This window comes from Anolis sagrei, chromosome 5 (genome assembly GCF_037176765.1).
Source record: "Anolis sagrei isolate rAnoSag1 chromosome 5, rAnoSag1.mat, whole genome shotgun sequence".
Classification (NCBI taxonomy): domain Eukaryota; kingdom Metazoa; phylum Chordata; class Lepidosauria; order Squamata; family Dactyloidae; genus Anolis; species Anolis sagrei.
In genome coordinates, this window is record NC_090025.1 from 19379822 (window position 1) to 19398580 (window position 18759).

General features: G+C 38.9%; 1 protein-coding gene across 5 annotated transcripts in view; it reads left to right on the forward strand.

The window, feature by feature from the left end:
- The window catches only part of PTPN13 (protein tyrosine phosphatase non-receptor type 13), a 154353-nt gene that overhangs the window by 34303 nt on the left and 101291 nt on the right, over positions 1-18759 (forward strand). The gene's annotated exons all lie outside the window — the stretch shown is intronic.

Sequence of the window (18759 nt, forward strand, 5' to 3'; positions counted from 1 at the left end):
ATATTTAAATTATTTTTGTTTTTAACAACCCTTGAATATTCAAGGATGAGGCTTAAAATCCTTGACAGCAGGTTCCCATACGCATGTGTGCTGTGTGCAGTTGTAATACTGTGAATGCCACTGGATAGCAATGCAGGGCTCTGCATCACTGGCTTTGGCTTATTGGGATTATGAAGAATGGAGTACAAGAAACAGCCATGCTATGAATTCCCATCCAAAGTATTTGGAAATCTGGTCTTTGTGAAGATAATCTTGGCATTTTGTCAAGGAGAGAAGCCTGAGGCAGTCTCTCCTCCTACTCCAAACGTCTTGACAGAAGAACAAGTCTCAAAGGGCAGATTTTATTGTGTTCCTCCATCTTTTCCCCCCCGACAGAGTACCCACAAAAAACACTGCCTTTTCTGTAAGTGCATAGAGGATGTTGTTGTTTATGAAATGAAACACGGTTGTGATCTTGTTTTTGTCTCTGTTTTGGTTTAAAAAATGAACATTAGTAAGATATGCAAATCTTCTCTTTTGCTCTCTTGAACAACTCTTTCTAACTTTTTCAATTGGATGAATTCTATACAACCCAATTCACTACTATTGGTATATAACGTCAGTAGAGCCGATGGACGTCATACTTTGGAAGGATTCTATTTCCACAGTCCATAAAGGACAATAAGGAGGGAAGGTTAGAGAATCAAACATAGCTTTTATATATATTCAATAAACTAATAAAGTAACACACTGTCATGAGAGGACCTGGAAACTGAAACCTCAATGTTTTAGAAAATGGAGATGGATGGATGGAGACCACAGAAAAACAACCTTGGAGATCGCATGTGCCTCACAAGCCATATGATCCCAACTCCTAAAGAAGCTGTCATGCCTCTCACTGCAATGTGGGAATAACATGGGAATGAGCTGACTTGACATTACAGGGTTATTGTAAAGATAACTGCATATAGTGAGACAAGTGAGGGAGGAAGGTAGGGATCATTAAATTACCAAAGTCAGGTTTATACACGCCATACTATTTCCAATTTATGTGTATGGTTGTGAAAGCTGGCCAGTAAAGAAAACTGCCAGGAAGAGAATAACTGATTTGAAATGTGGTGCTGGGAAAGAGTTGTAAGTTGGAAGCAGTTTGACGGTACACAACGACAAAGTATTTCCAAAGACAGAGATGGGTTGTTCTTGTTATTTGCTGTCAAATTAACTTCAGATTATAGTGACCATATGAACTCTATAGCATCCTGTTATTGAGAGCAATGCTCAGGTCTTGCAACTTCTGGGTTGTAGTTTCCTTGATTGAATCTTATCCACCTGTGATGTGGTTTTACTGTATTTATACTGCCTCAATTTTACCAAGCATTATAATCTTTTTCTAATGAGGCATGTCATCTCATAATATGCCCAGGATAACAGCCTCATTTAAGTCGTTTCGGTTTTTAGGGAGAGTTCAGGCTTGATGTGCTTGCTGATCCGTTTATTTCTTTTTGGCAGTCCATGGTATCCATACAACTCTTTCCCAGCACCACATTTCAAATCAGTTATTCTCTTCCTGTCAGTTTTCTTTACTGGCCAGCTTTCACAACCATACATATAAATTGGAAATAGTATGGCATGTATAAACCTGACTTTGGTAATTTAATGATCCCTACCTTCCTCCCTCACTTGTCTCACTATATGCAGTTATCTTTACAATAACCCTGTAATGTCAAGTCAGCTTATTCCCATGTTATTCCCACATTGCAGTGAGAGGCATGACAGTTTCTTTAGGAGTTGGTATCATATGGCTTGTGAGGCACATGTGATCTCCAAGGTTGTATTTCTGTGGTCTCCATCCATCCATCTCCATTTTCTAAAACATTGAGGTTTCAATTTCCAGGGTATAGCTCTTCTATAAAACAAACCCTTTTTATACACCTTATTTTCGCAATCCCTACTATAGGAAAAATAGAAATAATCTTCTAGTTATTCCATTTTCTAAAAAGGTGGACCGGGGTGGTGGAGAAGGGTCTCTGGATCTTCTGAAGTTGCCACCTCCTACTTTAAAATTGTACTAGTCAATCTAGTGCCATTTTACTATTTTGGATTACAAATCCCATAATCCCAGAGTACAAATCCCATAGCCACATGCTTTTTACTATTAGCTGCAATATAAGGGTTTTTTGGTCCAGTATATAGAGTGTGCATACCAGTTTACCTGCTTCTATAAATGTTTTCAAATGTTTTCTTATATTATCTCAAGGCACATCTTCCTGAAAGTCTGCGATCAGATATTATATATCTGAAACATTAAAATCCAGCTTTGCTTTTTTGAAAACCTTAAGGCAACTAATGGCAGTAGGCCAAGTGCAAGTAAAGCTGAAATGACTAAATTATAAAATTGCTAAATACAGTTTGTTCTATGTTGCAGTAAACAAAATAAAAATCCAGTGATTTTTGGCAGCAACTGTGCCCTCCTCTCACTGTACCCCACCCTACCCCACCTTCCCCTTGGAATTGAATGTTGGCGTTCCCGTCTTTGGGATTCATTAAGATTGTTTTAATATATTGTTATATCTGTGTCCACAATATTTTATAGTTTGTAGATGTTCCCAAGGTCATTTTTGAGAGTTTTGCCCCTCCTCCCCCCCACCAAGTTTATTTTATTTCGGAGTGTTTCTGGTTCTTAACATGTAAAGGAAAGATCCAGTGCACGTTTTCTTAACACAAAGCCTTACTTTTTCATTTGCAGTTGGCTTGCAGTTCATAGGACTTCATGTTGCTAAAAATCCACAGCCTGGGAATTGCCTGGGGTTCATAAGCTTTGCCTTATTTGGCAGCCCACGATTATCTCAGAACAAGTGTAATATTCTCCCTCTTACTTACACACACACACACACACAGCTCTTTATTAATTCATAGGCTCACATCTCTGAGTTATGCTCTTATGTTCAAATATCGGCATTGTCTCCACAGCACTTTGATGGATGAGTACTGCCGATGTGGTAAGAGTTCTTGGTTCTTTCATCTTCCATAAATAAGGTTTTTATTATTAAGTCATAAAGCCAAACTGAACAGGGATGGGAGTGGAGAGACTGTTAAAGCACAACACAGAGTAGCTACTTTCTTTGGATCTGTGTTTTTATGAAAGATGGAACAGAATTATAGGTTGCGTGCAATGTTGCTGATATTGATTAATCACTCCAAGGAAGGTTTTTTTTCCAACCACATCAAGTGCAAGCCACCAGCTACATTGCTTACAAACAACATGGGGTGTGTTACAAATCTATCCACTTCCCTTCCTTTCAATAATACATCTTAACATGCCATGTTAGTTCTGACCTTATTTTGCCTCTGGGTCTTCCGATCTGGTTGTCCATCTCGAGGTAGAGGAAGTTGAGGCACTTGGTGGGAACATTTACATTAGTCTGAGCTGCCGTACAGACACTTCATATTGTTCACAATAAGACAGTAACTCCAGATAATGAAATAGAACTTCAAATAGGGATGTGTTACAAATCTACCCACTTCCCTTCCCTTCAATAATACATCTTAACATGCCATCTTAGTTCTGACCTTATTTTGCCTCTAGGTCTTCCGATCTAGTTGTCCACCTCGAGGTAGAAGTTGAGGCACCTGGTGAAAACATTTACATTGGTCTGAGTTGCCGTACAGACCCTTCATATTGTTCACAATAAGACAATAACTCCAGATAATGAAATAGAACTTCAACAAAATGAGCTACCTCCCACCTTCATTGTTCAATTTTGTTTTGGAAGGGATTCATGACCAGAGAATCATATGAGGTGTAGCCGACCATTTTCTTACCAAAAGAGTTCTGTAAGTTGCAGTGAATCTCCAAAATGCTAAAAACTGAGTAGTGAGGAGAAAATGGAAAAAGACAACATTTTGATTTGAAACATGTTTGTAAATTAACCACATCAGTTGGTCACAACGCCCATTTAAAAAATGAATTGCAATTTCCTAGGAGTGTCTAAGAAATAACATTCACAGATACACACACATGTATGTACACCTTGGCCAGAAAACATGTGGCTTGTGGAAGGCTTAAGGGCTACAAAAATGAGGAGAGTTGGGCAAGACATACAATTATTATTATTATTATTATTATTATTATTATTATTATTAGCTCTATAGGAGCCCCCGGTGGCACAATGAGTTAAATCCTTGTGCTGGCAGGACTGTTGACTGAAAGGTTGGAGGTTCAAATCGAAGAAGCGGGGTGAGCTCCTATTTTTCAGCTCCAGCTTCTTATGTGGGGATATGAGAGAAGCCTCCCCTAGGATGGTAAAACATCAGGGTGTCCCCTGGGCAAGGTCCTTCCAGATGGCCAATTCTCTCACACCAAAAGCAACTTGCTTTTTCTCAAGTCACTCCTGACACACACAAAAATCAGAACTATTATAGCCTGGGAATTAAATAATAATAATAATAATGCAAAAACACCCCTGAGAGACCATATTTGGTCCATTTTATTGTACACTTATGACAGTGATGTGTAGGATCTTCAATTTCAGTTTTTAATAGGAATGTTTGTAGATATGTCTTTATATCTGATCAGAGATTAGTTCCATTATGTGGTTACTCATTACAATCAGTCCTCCACATTCACTAAGATAGGGGCACATGACCCCCATGAAAGTGAGGGAAAGCGCATATTAAGAAACACTATTTTTAGTGTGAAAGAACATAGGACTTTCTAGGTCTTCAATATGATGGAAAGTGACCATAGAGTTACATTGGAGGACCTAAGATTGCTAGATAGATTTTATTAATCAAATCCATGAATAATCAAATCCACAAAAATTAAAACCTGCAAAAGTGGAAGACTAATTTCAATGTAATTTCATTTCATTGATTAAACTCCCAGGTGAGAGAGGGAATCCTAGGAATTAGGCCAGCTTTCCCCAACGTCATGTCCCCAAGATGTGTGTCAGATGAAAGGCTTGGAGGGAAGGCTGATATAGATGTGAGCTATGGGAATCATAGAATCATAGAATTGGAGGAGACCTTGTGGTCCATCCAGTCCAACCCTCTGGAGTTGGAGTTGTAGTCCAGTACACCAGGATAGAACCAGATTGAGGGAGGTTGTCCTTGGTTAAACATCTCCTCCCCATAAACCCAGAACAATTTTAGAGGGCAGTCTACTTTTCAAATAACATAAAACTGTGTCTGAAAAGTTTTCAAACCATCAAGGTTCACATCTTTCCACTACTCATATAAAGATGAGTTATTCCTTTAACCAGCAAGTGTTTGTGATTATGTGGGGCTTGATTGGTTATGCTTGGCAGAATGTCAATTCAGAATGAAAAACCATGTGCCTGCTGTCCCTGCAAGCCATTCGTTGAATCCTAATTTTTCCCCTTGTGAATCCATAACTATTTCCCTGTATGTTTCCAGTGCTAATTGAGACATTTTTTGGATTTTGTGGTACAAAAACACAGTTATTTCCAAACTCTGATGGAATGCAAATGCATTTATCAGGACCTCTTTGAGGTTTTAGATTTAAGTAATTTGTAGAGCTTGCAGTAGCCCCAAGAGAAGCTCCAGCCTCCTATTACCTTAATTGGGATGTCTTCATTCTAAACTTTCTAGCAAGTTTCATTATTCATAGCAGAATAATAATATTAAGAGGATGGCGCTAGTAGTACTTCAGAAATTTATGTGAGAGTGCCCTTGAGCTACAAGAACACTTACTTAATATCAGTTCAAAGATCTAAGAGATGAGAACAAAGTCACTTTTTGCTGGAGTTCCCAAGCAACAACTTTCAGACAACCTGATTAGATATATCCAACGTTCACTATTATAACATGGCTCCTAGGCCAGTATTGATGGTTTACGCCAAGTTGTGCTAAGCCTCCCCCCACTACTTAAACAAGGAACAGAATATTATGCACTTCTTCCTATCATCCAGCTCCATATGGGAAACTTCCTTAATATTGCTGTAATGTACATTGAAACAGATATATAAAAACTAGGGAGCTGTATATTTGCAAAAGTTAAAGTCCTAGGTTAGGAGGCACGTGCCCATATACCCCCATTTTGAAACTTGGAAGGAGTTGCTACTACTTGTCATTTAACTCTGAACTCCTTTTGTTATCTTGATCTGTCATTCTCCATCTTCCATCTGTAAATTAGAATAATTAATGCAACAATTAGCAAAGTGAGATCTAGAGGTAGTATGCAGACCTCCGATACTATTTTTCAGCCCTCCTTAGTGAGCCCCTGATTCAGTGCTTTAATTGGCATTATATTTTTGTTACAGAAATTCACTATAATCAGTTAGACAGCCAATACCATAGTCAGTTTCAATTAAATAGCCAATATCATAGTTAGCATACAGTTTGAGTTTTCCTTATCCAAAATGCTTGGGACCACATGTTTTTTAAATTTCTGGGTTTTTGTGAGGATTTGGGAATATTTTCATAGACATAATTAAATAGTCTAGCAATAGAACTCCAGTGTAAACGTGAAATTAATTTATGTTTCATATGCACCTTATACACATAGCTTGAAGATAATTTTATATATAATATTTAAATGATTTCATGCATAATATAAATTTCATGTATATTGAACCATTAGAAAGCAAAAATGGGAACTATCTTTGAACTTTGTGGGAAGAAGGGAAAACCTTTAGAATAGGCTCCATAATTTGGTCTTTCTTAAAAAATTTGCTTGCCATTTTTAGATTTTCCTGTGCTAGAGGGAAGAATGAGTGAAAGTTTTACTGGGAAGGAAGGGCAATGTTGTATATGAGGAGCAACTTAAAGAGCTGGACATGTTTAACCTGCAGAAGAGAAGGCTAAGAGGAGGCATGTTGAGGGCCATGTATCAAGATGTTCTTCCTTGTAGTTTGAAGCCATTGTTCCGCTCCCTATGAGGGGAAGTCATAGGGAGGAGGGAACAAGCTTGTTTTCTGCTGCCCTAGAGAGTAGGACGCAAAACAATGGCTTCAAATTACAAGAAAGGAGATTCCATCTGAAAATTAGGAAGAACTTCCTGATTGTGAGAGTCATTCAGCAGTGGAATTCTATGCCCTGGAGTGTGGTAGAGGCTCCTTCTTTGGAAGCTTTTAAACAGAAGCTGGATGGCCTTCTGTTGGGGGTGCTTTGAATGCAATTTTTCTGCTACTTGGCAGGGGATTGGACTGGATGGCCCATGAGGTCTCTTTCAACTCTATGATTCCATGTGAAGGGAAGTCATAGGGAGGAGGGAGCAAGCTTGTTTTCTGCTGACCTGTAGGTTAAGTCGTGGAACAAATGCTTCGAACTACATGAAAAGAGATTCCACCTGAACATTAGGAAGACCTTCCTAACTGTGAGAGCTGTTCAGCAGTGGAACTCTCTGGCCCAGAGTGTGGTGGAGGCTCCTTCTTTAGAGGCTTTTAAACAGAGGCTGAATGGCCATCTGTCAAGGGTGCTTTGAATGTGATTTTCCTGCTTCTTGGCAGAGGGTTGGACTGGATGGCCCATGAGTTCTCGCCCAACTCTATGATTCTATGATTCTACGAATGTCTTCAAGCCAAAGGACAGGAGGTCAATGCACTGGGAGGGGTGAAATGAGAGAATAATATAATGAAGAACATTTGTTGTAGGCACTGCACAGAAGTGTGTGTGTGTTTATGAATACATATATATGTGTAGATTTGGGGGGAGGGGGAAACAAGCATACCGATGTGCTGTATTTGATCTTGATTAAAATTGAATTTCTGCAAAAATAAGTAAGTAAGTAAGTAAGTAAGTAAGTAAGAAAGAAAGAAAGAAAGAAAGAAAGAAAGCATGTCCCTATATCAATCATCCATGTGGATTCTGGAGAATTTTTTATTTCCAAGGAAAGGATACTGAATCTGTTTTAATTGATGGCAATTTTAAATGTATCTATTTGAATACTTTTGGCAATATTTAATCAAATATAATTGGGGAAATAAAATACAATGAAAATGAAATGTGAATGGAAAAGTAATCTATTTTTTAAGGTTTAATAATTTATTCTCTTGTTCAGTTTTTGAATCTTGGTTATTGTGAATATGCTAGTTTATCTACTAGTAGAATCCAAATAAAGAAAGCCAAATATGCCAGCAACATCCACCATATTACTGGTTACACACATTAGTTATCCATCAAATACAGTCAATGCAATTAATGCAAAGATTCAAGAAATGGAAATGTGTTTCAGCAGCTGCAATGTTTGTACTTGGCACTATATTACCACCACTTTGTTTTGTGGCACATGGTTCCACAAAAGTAATTAATTTTGATTCACTTAATCTATTTTTTCATATAAAAAGTCTACTCCCCTCTGCCCTTACACAAAAACTCCTTGGATGTGCATCCCTTGTGTATTTTCCCAACTAGAAATTTGGTTCTGCCCCCAAAGGCATTACCCACATTTGTATTTTAATGTGTTGTCTCTGACAGAACTGTTGTTCAGACACAACCATAAGCCTCATTGTCCAATTTCAAAACTTTACAATGAAAAGGGCCTAGGAAAGCATGCCTTAACTGTGACAAAGAATTCAACCCATCCCAAATCCACTAGCTAAGTCCAGGTAAAATATATACATTGATCAGCATTCCTCATTTATAAGAGCATTTTCCTTTGCTGAATTGATTTGTCAAATTAATCCAAAGCGTCATAGAATCCAGAAAGCCTCAGCCTATCATCTGTGATGTATTAATGGTCCTATTTTGGCTACTGAATGACAGATTTATGAATGAATTCATATTAATATAATGCCTGCTTTATGTCATTTATTTTTTTCCTGTGACAGGAGCAACTTGAGAAACTGCAAGTTGCTTCTGGTGTGAGAGAATTGACCGCCTGCTAGGACATTGCCCAGGAGATGCTCGGATGTTTTATCATCCTGTGGAAGGCTTCTCTTATGTCCCTGCATGGGAAGTCAGAGCTGACAGATGGGAGCTCATCCTGCTCCCTGGATTCGAACCATCAACCTTTTGGTCCGCAGTCCTGCCGGCATAAGGGTTTAACCCATTGCTCTACTGGAGGCTCCATTTAATATTAGGCCAATAAATTAAGATGAAGTTAGTATAAACTAATAGCAAAAACATTATTTAAACAACAGTCTATACACTGCATAGGATGTTAATCTGAAGAAGCTACAATTTGTCATACTGCTTCATATACTCTGTGCGGATTTGTCCGTTCAAGGCCAGTTGAGCTCCAGTAGCCAATTTGTTTTGAGCAACTCAGACCCAACATACATATAATATGTTACTTGGGTTACTGAATACAATATTGGACTTTTCATTTAACATAGAATGCACATTTCTGATTTAGAAGATGAGTAAGAGAATAAAGGACTGATTTTTGTCTGCTTTCACTCAGCATCACAGTAGAGTGTGAGATCTTAGGTTAATCTGCACAAAGATTATGCAGGTCTGAAAATGCCTATCCCAGGCCAGTCCTACTTATTATTCCACCTGTTTAATTACCTGCATTAGCACTTGTCATATGGAGGGTGTAAGCTGTATCTTGTATTCTTGCCACGAACGAGGTTGCATGCTGGATCTTGCCTTCTGGTACTGATGAGCTCAGAGTCAACAGGTCTTTCCAGTGATGTTCATTTTATGTTACAGGTTTCTGTGCATACAGAAGGGCAGGTCTTACTTTTTCATTCTACCTGAGCATTTCTGAAATTGATAACTTACTAAAATAATGATAGCCAAAGCATGGGGATCACTTTGATCCATAAATGATGAAGAATAAAGAACAAATAAACCAATACAATAAAACTAAGACAAGCAAGGCTATAGTAAATGCTCTGAGAGCTCCTGGTGTCTTTAGCAATGTAGATTTAAGCCTGATCAATCCCTTGGAGAGCAGCTCCATCAATGTGCAATGCATAAGCTTAAAAATATACTTCACAAATGTCAAAGATATATTATAAGGTTCAAGAGGGACTGCTATTAGTGTTACAACATATTCTCTTTTCAAGGTTTACGTTACTTTGATTTTTGTATTTAGTAAATCCATTTGCCACTTGGCAATGTCATCTACCAAATGACAATTTGATCTCAAATCTCATATTTAATGCAATAAAGGGAAACAAATCCAGATTTCAGAAATGGAAACCTAATAGTATTTTGCCGAAACTAAAAGTTTAAACAATAACTCATATATGGGGAAATAAGGTGGGGATTGGTCATAATAAATTGAATTTCTGGGTTGGGGATTGTATAGATTCTCTGACTCTATAGAAAGTCCTACTTCCAACATTATCACTTGCTTTTCAGTGTGCTCTGTACTTGAAAAAGAGGTGGAAAAAATAGAACCAGATTCTATTCTTTTCCATATAGGGCCTCTTTTTCAAGTACAGATTACATTGAAAAACAATTAAACATAGAGTGATACTGCTGAACTTAGGAACATCACTTCTAATTTTGGGGAAAGAGTGGTCTATGTCTTTCAGTGGTCTAAGGATCAACAATGGGATAGGCACAGGTCTCATACTCTGCATGGCAGCCTGCCCTACGGTTCATTTAACTTGCTATAGATGTGGTAGTTTGGTCGAAATACTATAGGTATCAGATCCTGTAAGATCTTGGAATCTATGCAGGATCATAGTTTAGTAGTTTGAAGGGAGACCACAAATGAATATGAGATGCTGTGCGCTATATTTCAGAAGGTGGACGCAGCAAAACCATATTTGAGTATTCCTTGCCTAAGAAAAACCCTTATAATTAATGGGGTTGGTATTAAATTGGCAGGTGGCTTGAAGGCACATACATACACACATATTTGGTTGTACAGTCAACCATCCTAAATAGGTAAGTGCCAATAAATCACGTAAAACCTTAGCCTGATAATTAGAAACATTGGAGGTAAATTTCAGGCAAAAATTGGTATGATAAGAAACAAAGATGGCAGGGACCTAACAGAAGCTGAAGAGATCAAGAGAAGGTGGCGAGATTATACAGAAGATCTGTATAGGAAGGATAACAATATCAAGGACAGCTTTGACGGTGTGGTGAATGAATTAGAACCAGACATCCTGAGGAGTGAGGTTGAATGGGCCTTAAGAAGCATTGCTAACAACAAGGCAGCAGGAGACGACGGGATCCCAGCTGAACTGTTTAAAATCTTAAAAGATGATGCTGTCAAGGTGATGCATGCCATATGCCAGCAAATATGGAAAACACAAGAATGGCCATCAGACTGGAAAAAATCAACTTACATCCCCATACCAAAAAAGGGAAATGCGAAAGACTGCTCCAACTTCCGTACAGTGGCCCTTATTTCTCATGCCAGTAAGGTAATGCTCAAGATCCTGCAAGGAAGACTCCAGCAATACATGGAGCGAGAGTTGCCAGATGTTCAAGCTGGGTTTAGAAAAGGCAGAGGAACGAGAGACCAGATTGCCAATATCCGCTGGATAATGGAGAAAGGCAGGGAGTTTCAGAAAAACATCTACTTCTGCTTCATTGACTATTCTAAAGCCTTTGACTGTGTGGATCATAATAAATTGTGGCAAGTTCTTAGTGGGATGGGCATCCCAAGCCACCTTGTCTCTCTCCTGAGGAATCTGTACAAGGACCAAGTCGCAACAGTAAGAACTGACCACGGAACAACAGACTGGTTCAAGATTGGGAAAGGCGTACGGCAAGGCTGCATACTCTCACCCAACCTTTTTAACTTGTATGCAGAACACATCATGCGATGTGCGGGGCTGGATGAATGCAAAGCTGGGGTGAAAATTGCTGGAAGAAACATTAACAACCTCAGATATGCAGATGACACCACTCTGATGGCCGAAAGCGAGGAGGAGCTGAGGAGCCTTCTAATCAAGGTGAAAGAAGAAAGCGCAAAAGCCGGGTTGCAGCTGAACGTCAAAAAAACCAAGATTATGGCAACAAGAATGATTGACAACTGGAAAATAGAGGGAGAAAATGTGGAGGCCGTGACAGACTTTGTATTTCTAGGTGCAAAGATTACTGCAGATGCAGACTGTGGCCAGGAAATCAGAAGACGCTTACTTCTTGGGAGGAGAGCAATGTCCAGTCTCGATAAAATAGTAAAGAGTAGAGACATCAGACTGGCAACAAAGATCCGCCTAGTCAAAGCCATGGTATTCCCTGTAGTAACCTATGGATGTGAGAGCTGGACCATAGGGAAGGCTGAGCGAAGGAAGATCGATGCTTTTGAGCTGTGGTGCTGGAGGAAAGTGCTGAGAGTGCCTTGGACTGCGAGAAGATCCAACCAGTCCATCCTCCAGGAAATAAAACCCGTCTGCTCACTGGAAGGAAGGATACTAGAGACAAAGTTGAAGTACTTTGGCCACATCATGAGGAGACAGCAAAGCCTAGAGAAAACAATTATGCTGGGGAAAGTGGAAGGCAAAAGGGAGAGGGGCCGACCTAGGGCAAGATGGATGGATGGCATCCTTGAAGTGACTGGACTGACCTTGAAGGAGCTGGGGGTGGTGACGGCCGACAGGGAGCTCTGGCGTGGGCTGGTCCACGAGGTCACGAAGAGTCGGAGACGACTGAACGAATGAACAACAACATGTAGTTTTGGATGTGAGGGCGATCTGGCTGCGACATCTGTCACCCCATTGATCGCCAGGGTTGATTCGGCTGATCTGGCTGGCTAGGCGGGTGTCCCCTTCCTCCCTCACCGCTCCATGTGCGTCCCTCCCGAAGCTGCGCGCTCGGTGGAAGAGGACGACGTCCCAGGTATAGAAGGAGTGTACTGAGGTCTCCAGTCTTCGGTCCCGGGTTTACGATAGCTGTGCTCCCCTGCTAGAACCTCCAAACAAGCTCAAGGTCTCAAATAAATGTCCATTATGCTCACAAAGCCTTCTTGCAAGAAGAAGGCTAGCATATCTCAGAAACAGACCATCCTGTTAATCCCACCCACCTATCTCACCCAATCTACAGGGCTGAGTTGTTTGTGTATATCCATTATTGTGGGACTTGTTCATGGTGGGAAACTGATATTTTACTCAAAGCAATGAACAGAGAGTTTTGGACTTATCCCAATATCCAGTGATGACATTTTAATTCCATTTTTCTTCCTAACCACTGTTACTTAGCACAAATATCCAAGATAGGTTATCCTTAGAAAGAGTGACTGGCTCTAAAACACCCATTAACTTTTTTTGCCATTTATTTCTACATTTGGGTCCCTTTGCACCCTACCAAGTGTATCTATATCTAGGCCTGCTGAATCTGGCTAGCACTTGATGCATTTGAACTATAGCTTATGCCACAATACATTTGTTAGCTTTTGTGATATTGCAAGACACTTTGGGTTTGATATGGCTACCTCTCTAGAAATAATACATTGTGTTGGCCTTCAAGATTCATTATTGTTTTTCCTATAACCTTTGTTGCTGAGCAGGCATTAGAACTGTGGTATATTCTTCCCAGTTCCGAGCAACACTTTAAACACTTTCATTAGCTTTCTTTTTCAGGAATTGTGAAATTTTATAAGATTGGATGCCCGCAGGGGAAATGGTTAAACCTGCATGATTCTGCTTTTGATTTCTGAGAAGTTCATAATAGTTCCGGCGTTTCTTTACTCTTTAAATATTTGTTCATTTCTCTAGTATATTAAAACAATTGCAGAACTATTCCCTCCACAAGTACTATATTTCCTTGATAGTGTACAATGTTTGGCAGTTTAATGATACTGTCCTGCCTTCAAGAGAACATGTTATTTAAAAACCAAAGCAAACCACACTGTTTAGCTGCCTGTCCTCTGGCAATACTTACTCTACTCCTGTGGTTTATTTGACCAGGCTGCATAGTTTGGGAATGAGCTCACCGATCTGATGGTAGCTAATTGGTGAAAATGACACACAAACTGACCAGGAGCCATATCCAAAATACCAGTGGTTGTGGAAAGTAGATTAAAATTCTGTTTTGCTGGAAAGACTTCTGTATTTTGGGGAGAGAAAAGCTTCAGTAGAAGAATGTTAGCATTTGGGGGAAGAAGAGGGGAAAACTTATCTTGCTCTAATGAACAAGCAATAAGTTTCAGGACCCGGAAAATCTCCTTTTTAGAGTATAATTCTCAGAATCTCTTAATCTAGGGTAGTAGTTCTCAACCTTCCTAATGCCATGACCCCTTAATACAGTTCCTCATGCTGTGGTGACCACCAAGCATAAAATTATTTTTGTTGCTCCTTCATAACTGGAATTTTGCTACTGTTATGAATTGTAATGTAAATGTTTGATATGCGGGATGTATTTTCATTCACTGGACTAAATTTGGCACAAATACCTGATGTGCCCAAATTCGAATACTGGTGGAGTTTGGGAGAAGGATTGATTTTGTCATTTGGGAGTTGTAGTTGCTAAATTTATAGTTAACCTACAATCAAAGAGCATTCTGTACTCCACCAACAATAGAATTCCACCAAACTTGGCACACAGAATTCCCATTACCAACAGAAAATACTGGAATGTTTTGGTGAGCATTGACCTTGAGTTTTGGAATTGTAGTTCACTTACATCTAGAGAGCACTATGGATTCAAACAATGATGGATCTAGACCAAACTTGGCACGAATACTCAATATGCCCAAATGTGAATACTAGTGGAGTTTGGGTAAAATAGACTTGACATTTGGGAGTTGTCGTTGAGATTTATAGTTCATCTACAATCAAAGAGCATTCTGAACCCCACCAATGATAGAATTAGGCCAAACTTCCCACACAGAATCCCCATAACAAACATAAAATAATGTGTTTTCTGATGGTCTTTGGTGACCCCTCTGACTCCCCCTTGCGACCCCTCCAAGGGTCCCCAACCCTAGGTTGAGAAACACTGATCTAGGGGTTTTGGAAGTTGCATTTCAAAAAGCAATGCTCTAAGCTTTATTAAGATGTTCTCCAGAAGAGAGAAACAAAGGTGGGAGGGGGGTCGTTGAGAAACTGGTGGTTTTGTTTTCAAAGTCTCTTGCAGCATTAAAAGGAGGAAAGGAGTGAGAGTAGGAATGTAGCAGCATGTTTAAAACTATTTTTTTTAATTTTAGCACAAGATTTTGTAACTATGAATCCATTTCTTTGCATGCATTACAGAAAAATGTCCAGGCCTCGGGATATAAAGCATATTTATGCAGTTGTAGGGTGGGGTGGAATGTAAAAGGATCCATAAAGATGCAACCCATGACTCCTTCTCACATTTTTTTGTAGATTGCATAAGGAGATACAAATCTTTCATAATTTAATGTTGTTGTGTAAAATCAATAAAACTGCTTACCAAAAGTCGCTTTTTAGATTCAAACCATATCTGAGAACATTATTTTTGTTACACATGGAGTAACAAGGAGCATTGTATTCATACATGTAGTGTTCCATGAAGCCATTGTCTTTGTCCATATCTCTGGTTATGAAATGGAATTCGTGAATGTAATTCAATTCAGCTTTTTCCTCTTTTAAGTTTTCTTTGTAATTTCCATATTCAAGGATTGTGGCCTTTGGATTTCATATTGAATGTACAGCGAGTTGAAATGCCGTGTGTTGGTATGTTGATTGTCCAATTCATGTCACTGTCTGTTCTTGCACAAAAACAGACCTCTTTGTTCAATGTAAAGTGTAGGGAGAGATTGCTGACATTTGATGTCATATATCATGTTGGAGAAAGAACAAGTGTTGGACCTGATGTTGTAGGTGATATTATTGGTTGATGCTGTCAGTAATATCACTTCCAAGATATGGGAACAGCTTACATCAGGATTTGTGAGTCTTATTCTTGCATTATCACCCATATTATGCATCCTGTTATAAACAAGTAATTATTTAAGATTTGTCTATAGACCAATAAAGGCGTTTCCCTAAAGCTTGTGACAGAGATGTATTATTCTCAGAACTGATTGTAGTTCATTAATAAGGGTCTCAATTGGGGATTGTGGGTGACTTCTAGGAGCATTCTGTGATATTGCGTTGTTGGCCTGTCTCATAGTAAATTATTCCTGGGAACTATTCTTGCCTTGTTCATTTATGTCTTTGCCTTCTTGTAGTTTGAGAAATAACTTTTAGAAATCCAAGAGTTTTGAATCATAATCTTGTAGAACTGAGGAGATGTGGTTGTGTCAGAAGGCTTGGTTATAGACAGTGGATTTGGTAGTGTATTTTAGGTGGAATCTAAGTATGTGTAGGAATCAGTGAGTAGAGTGCAATGCTTAGATAACCATTTTGTAGTTGCATAGTAGTGTCAAAATGTGAATTAGTTGTAAGGATTGTTTCAGTATCTTGTTGATTTCAGAATATAAATCATTGAAATCGTGGTTAAACTTTTCAAGTGATTGCTTTCCATGTGTTCAAATAATAAGCATGTCAGGAAGATATTTTGGGTAGAGAAGAGATTTCTGGGTGCATGTGCTGAAAGAACATTGTTCCAGGTTAGCCATGCAATTGTTTGATACTGTGGTCCATATGAATATTCACAACTATGCCACTGACTTAGAAACACATATTATTGTTAAAAGTGAAGTATTTAGGAGTCCCGTACAAGTTGACATATTTGGTGGCTAAATGACTTGTAGCTTCATTAAGGATGGTATTCTGGCATGAGAAGTTGGTATATCTGGATTCCACCTCCATAGCAGCTAGGATGATGTTGTCTGGAAGTTTGTGAGTGGGCTGTATTTTCCTCAGGAAATCAGTTGTACCTTTCATGTAGCTTGGAGTGTTGAGGCATATGGTTTTGTTGTCATTGTTGTTTCCTTCCACCATTCCTGCTAAAAAGAGTCCCCTGAATTATGGAAGCTATGGGTTTTAAATCTCATAAGGCTTCTGAGTGGTAAGCTTCAAATAGGAAACCTATTTGCTATTCCTTTACTGCTTCTGAGAGTGCAACAGTGCCAGGTACAGCAGGAAATCCAGATGGCTCTTGGGGCATATTGTAAAAGAACATCCTTTGTTTAATTATATTGAGCAGAGTTCAACCAAGTGGTCTTGCCCACAGCTTTAATAAGGGACAGAGCAGTGGGTGGTTTTGACAGGGATGAGTTTGAGACAAAATTCTGTCCAGAATAAGAAGCCAACAAATGTAGAAGGAATTAGCTGGATGCAGTACTCACATGGATACTGGGACCAGGCATATGTCCTGTCGTTATGGTTCCTGGCCAATTCTGAAAGACTTCTTTAAAAACTAGAGTAGCTAATTGTTGATAAGTGGTTTTGTGATATCAGAAGATCTTTCTTTAGCACTAGAACTTTAGAAAGGATACATTCACATACACACACATATATACACACTGTGAATCAAGCTGTACCTTTGAATCATACAGTGTAGCTTTCAATCATATAGTAGCCAGGTTTGCACATAACTGTAAGCCAGGTCGAAAACTTTATTGGTTATTGTATCCTATAATCCATTCCTACAAACCAACCATGGTTTGTTACTGGAGTCAATGATGAGCCATTATTTGTTTGCTTATGACATCTGACTTTTTTAGCCTATAACCTCTAATCCAGCACCATAACTTGTTTTCCTTATCTTTTCTTTCTGAAATAGGAACTTTAAAGGAGGAGGAATGAAAAGGACATGAATCAGGGAAAACAACCTGTAGTGATCATTTAGAGGACAATTCATGAAGTGAGAACTATATAGGACAAAACCATTAGCCAGAGAAAAATTGATTGACACAGAGAAAGAGTTCACTAAGTGCACCCCAAGATCACAGAGAACGGTATCAGAGGCTGAGATACAAATACTACCAGAAAATAAATATGGGGATCTTGATGTAGGTTAGTAGATTTTTCTATCTTGTGATTTTTTTTCTCCACTTAAATCAAAGTTGGGGAACTTCTCCCTCAGATCTAAATGAAATTTCTAAGAAATTCCCCATATGGTGGACAGGGCCAAAGGCAATATTGATTGTTTTTGCTTAAAGGTTTTACTACCAGTATCCAAACCTTAGGAGAAGCATTGCAACTTTTAAAAATTGAAGGGAAATCTTAGACAAATGCCAGAGATATGTCATGGTTATGGCAGGATTGTGAAGGTGAAACAAAGGACAGAGCTCCTGTATCTTCAATGGTTGTATGAAATAGATATTTGCAGCAAGTGAAGTTTGCATGATAAGCAACACCTGCTGAAATTTCCTCTACCACCCAGTCATTATAGAGGCAACAGCTCTGTCATGTATTTTTTACCGGGTAACCCTAGGGTGTGACCACCTGTGAAACCTTTGAGGGCCACCTTCAGTCTCTTGAAAAGCTGGATTGAGTCTTACAGTGTAGGACTTCCCATTTGTAATAGCAAATGGGTTGATAGTCTTGGTGATCAGAAGGGCAGTAGTTCAGTACTAAAGTACACATTTGGCATAGAGAAGACTATGTGTTTTTGCTGTTTAGTCCATCTTTAGGACAGCTAAAAAATGTATTGATCACAGTATATGACCATGTGATCAAATCCTCTAGGTTGGAAATATATTATTGATTTAATTGATTGATCTATAATTGAAACTCCAGTCATTGCAGCAGAATATTCTCTTATAAGTATTTGGATGGTTTTAGAGTTCCTCACCACAAAGTGCTTGCTTTTTGTTTGGTTGGTTGTTATTTCACACTCTTTTCTTGTGGCAGTGTTTACTGCAGGATCTCCTGTTATATTGCAAATTATTGCTTTTCTTCTATTTAAATATTATTAAAACTGGACACTTTTTAGCAATTGTTATTCACAGTAGCCAGTATGGATTTGGATGTTAAAGTAGGAATTCTAAAAATGAAGATTTGAATCCCTACTCAGCCATGAAAACCCACTAAGTGACCTTCATTACACAGTCTTTTC